This window comes from Mandrillus leucophaeus, unplaced genomic scaffold (genome assembly GCF_000951045.1).
Source record: "Mandrillus leucophaeus isolate KB7577 unplaced genomic scaffold, Mleu.le_1.0 Scaffold158, whole genome shotgun sequence".
Taxonomy (NCBI): Eukaryota; Metazoa; Chordata; class Mammalia; order Primates; family Cercopithecidae; genus Mandrillus; species Mandrillus leucophaeus.
This window is the reverse complement of record NW_012101565.1, coordinates 1,400,111-1,403,769: the sequence shown is the minus strand read 5'-3', so window position 1 is coordinate 1,403,769 and position 3,659 is coordinate 1,400,111. Positions and strand designations below refer to the sequence as shown.

The 3,659-nt window shown below is 55.7% G+C and overlaps 1 protein-coding gene across 1 annotated transcript in view; it reads left to right on the top strand.

The window, feature by feature from the left end:
- The first annotated feature begins 3,118 nt into the window (after positions 1-3,118).
- NRBP2 (nuclear receptor binding protein 2) overlaps positions 3,119-3,659 on the top strand; it is an 8,370-nt gene continuing 7,829 nt past the window's right edge. The window contains exon 1 of the mRNA XM_011975672.1: positions 3,119-3,130. The gene's annotated coding sequence lies outside the window, so the exon portion shown is untranslated. The remainder of the gene's footprint in view (positions 3,131-3,659) is intronic.

The window sequence follows — 3,659 nt, the reverse complement described above, 5'->3', positions numbered from 1 at the left end:
GCCAAGGGATCGTCCACCTGCCGATGAGAAAGAAATCTGCAGGAATTCTGAGAAGAGCTCACCTGCATGCCTCACAGGAGGGAGAGGCTTAGGAAGACTCTAAGGCGACAGACATGGAGCCCCAGTAGATGTGCAAGGCGGAAGAGGAGGCGGCAGTGAGCAGCGAACCTGCAGTTGGCACCACAAGGCATTGCACAGGGGCCAGGAGCAGCGGCTCACGCCTGCACTCCCAGCTGCTCAGGAGGCTGAGGCAGGAGGATCCCTGGAGCCCAGCAGTTCAAGACGAGCCTGGGCAATATAGCAAGACTGGCTCTATAAAAAGTTAAAAAAAAAAAAAATAGCTGGGCTCTGTGGCATGTGCCTATAGTCCCAGTTATTCAGGAGGCTGAGGTGGGAGGATCCCTTGAGCCCAGGAATTTGAGGCTGCAGTGAGCTGTGATTGCACCACTGCACTCCAGGTTGTAACAGAGTGAGAATCCATCTCTAAAAAAATAAATTTTAAGAAGCCAATTCACAGATTAGGCTAAGAGGGCGGGTGAATGGCTCAGTGGCCAAGAGCAGCCCTAGAGAACTTCCGATAAATCCAAATGGCCTGGCAGGATCAAGGGGTGGAGAAGCTCATAGGCAGAGCAGAAGGGAGGGTGGGCACCCACCCTGGGGCACAGCCAGATCGAGGCCAGGGAGGACATGCTGCAGCAGCCACTGCCTCCGTGCGCGGGCGGGCAGCAGTCTGACCCACTCTGTGGAGTCGGAATAAATGCTGGGAAGCATCCCTGCACGCGAACACGTAGCGGTTGTCACGTCACTCTTCTTACCATGCGGGTTGTGCCCGGTGCATGTGCTGTTCCCCTCGGGCTGCCAGAGCAGCACCAGAGATGGAGGAGTGGCTTAAAACAGCACAAACAGATTCGCTCACTGTGCTGGAGGCTGGAAGTGCAAAATTGAGGTATCAGCAGGGCTGATTGCTTCTGGGGCTGGGGCGGGAGAATCCATCCCAGGTCTCTCTCCTCACCACTCATGGCCCTGGCAGTCCCAGGCACCCCTTGGCCTGTGGGCACATCCCTCCAATAGTGGCCTCCATGTTCACTTGACGGTCTACCTTATTTCTCTGCACCCCAAGTATCCTTCTTTCTCTGATAAGGACATTTAGGGCACACTCCAACATCTCAAGATCCTAAACTTATTTACATTTGCAAAAATCTTTTTTTTTTTCTTTTCTTTTTTCTTTTTTTTTTTTGGAGAAGGAGTCTCACTTTGTCTCCCAGGCTGGAGTGCGGTGGCGCGATCTCGGCTCACTGCAAGCTCCGCCTCCCGGGTTCATGCCATTCTCCTGCCTCAGCCTCCCAGTAGCTGGGACTACAGGCGCCCGCCACCACGCCCAGCTAATTTTTTGTATTTTTAGTAGAGACAGTGTTTCACCGTGTTAGCCAGGATGGTCTCAATCTCCTGACCTCGTGATCCGCCCGCCTCGGTCTCCCAAAGTGCTGGGATTATAGGCGTGAGCCATTTTTTTTTTCAAATAAGGCTGTGCTCCTAGGTACTGGGGATCAGGATGTAGACTTTTGGGGGATTCTATGTGACCTACCACAGAACATGTGTGTCTGGTTATGGGAGTGGAGAAAGGGGAGGAAATTCGTTGAGATTCTTCTGCTCAAGCCTTACCTCTTCAGGGGCTTCTCTGGACCACAGCCCCCAAAACGCACCCCTGCCCACCCAGAGATCCATTCAACAAGTGTTTGCTGAGGGCCTGCTGTGTGCCAGGTACTGTCCTCGCACCAGAGAAAGAGCAGGGACAAAGAGAAGACACTCCTGCCCTGTGGGAGCTCGAATAGCAACAGGGACACAGACAGTGAAGAAGAGAGATGAGAAAAACCCAGATGCAAGTCAGGTGGGGTGAATGCCCCAGGAAAAGTCAAGTCAAGCAGGGGAAAGGGGATGGGGACTGTGATGTCAGGATTCGTGGCCAGGGCAGGCCTCTCAGGAAGTGACCTCAGAGGATGTTTGGGAAGGGCATTCCGGGCAAAGGTATAACCAGGGCAGAGACCCTGAGGGGAAGTGCCTGTCATGTCCAACGGCACAGGGCCATGTACTTGGGGTGGGCTCAGCTGAAGAGGGCAGGGGACATGAGGTAGGGTAATGGGACCAATTACTGGGCCTTCCTGTTTAGGCCCTCGTGCCAAGTGAGAAGGGACCACTGGGGGCTCCCCAAAACCACCCTCAGGTTCAATGGTTCACTGTAAGGACTCACAGAACTCAGAAAGGGTACCATTTATTACAGCAATGGATGCGTTAAAATCAGCAGTGGCAAGGACTCACGGAACAGAACCCAAGAGAGACCAGCACAGGTCTGCAGGTGTCCGCACCCACTGCAGGCATGCGGACAGTTCTCAACCTCCCAGCACGGAGGTGGGACAGTGAGCACAGCATGCCACCAGCCAGGGAAGCCCTCTGTACCGCGGTGTCCAGGGTTTTTATTGGGTTGGTCACACAGGTATGGCTGACCTCCCAAGTCGCAGACTTTGGCCTCCAGCCCCTGCAGAGGTCAGGCTGATGCCACATGGCCCAAAGTCCTCCCATAGACCACGTTGTTAGCACAGACCAGGGGTGTCCAATCTTTGGACTTTCCTGGCACACACTGGAAGAATTGTCCTGGGCAATACACTTAAATAAAATACACTTAACACGACAGCTGATGAGCTTTAAAAAAAAATCTCAACAAGAAAGTTTACAAATTTGTGTTGGGCCGAATGCACCCTCTGGGCTGCGGATTGGACAAGCTTAGCATAGACTACGGTGTGGCCTAGGTAAACACAGACATTCAAATCAGGCGGAACATTCCAAGGGCTTAGAGGGTGTCTCTCAGGAGCTGGTCAGGGCCAGTTTCAGGGTGGAGAATTTGAACACCCCAAACCTTTACTGCGGAAGGCCTCAGCAGGATCATCTGGCTTTGGTGGAAGCCACACTCAGGGGACCTGGTGACCAAGGCTGGTCAGGGAAGAGCGACCACAGGGGACGCAGCAGGGCCAGATGCAAATCTGCCAAAGAAAGAAAGAGGTGTCCCAAAGGGACAGCACACGGAGGCGCGCGGAAGGGAGGAGCAGAGTTCCAATTTGGGCTCCAGAGAGAGAAGGTGAAGGATGAGGACCCGCCCTGAGAGAGGGAGAAGGCCACGGGAAGGCTGTGGCAGCTGCGGGCTGAAGGGGGTTTTAGGTGAGAATCGGGGACAGCCCCGGTGGTCAGCGTGGCTGGAGGGTGTGCTCAGAGCGGCCTCCGGAGGGAGCGGCCTTGTGAGCCGGGTGGGCTCCCCCATCATGGTTCCACTGTCCCGAGCCAACCATGGAAAGGAGGGGCGCGTTTGAGGAGAAAAGAGAAAATCGCCATCCTGGAAGGCGAGAAGATGGGCTTGTGGGCGGGAGGAGGCACCGGCGGGCGGGCCATGGAGAGATTTGTGGCCCTCAGTGAAAGTCAGCCTGGGTCAGCCTGCTGGTGGGCCTTTCCCCCCCGCCCTCGGTGTCCCACCCACCTGTCCCATGGGGGTCGGCCGGGGAATGAGTGCGTGGCCAGGAGAGCGGGGCCCCGCTTTCGAGCCCGCGGGGACTCCTGCAGCTGGAGGGTGTCGTGGGCTTGGGGGACCCCAGATGCCCCGGGTCTTCCCCCAG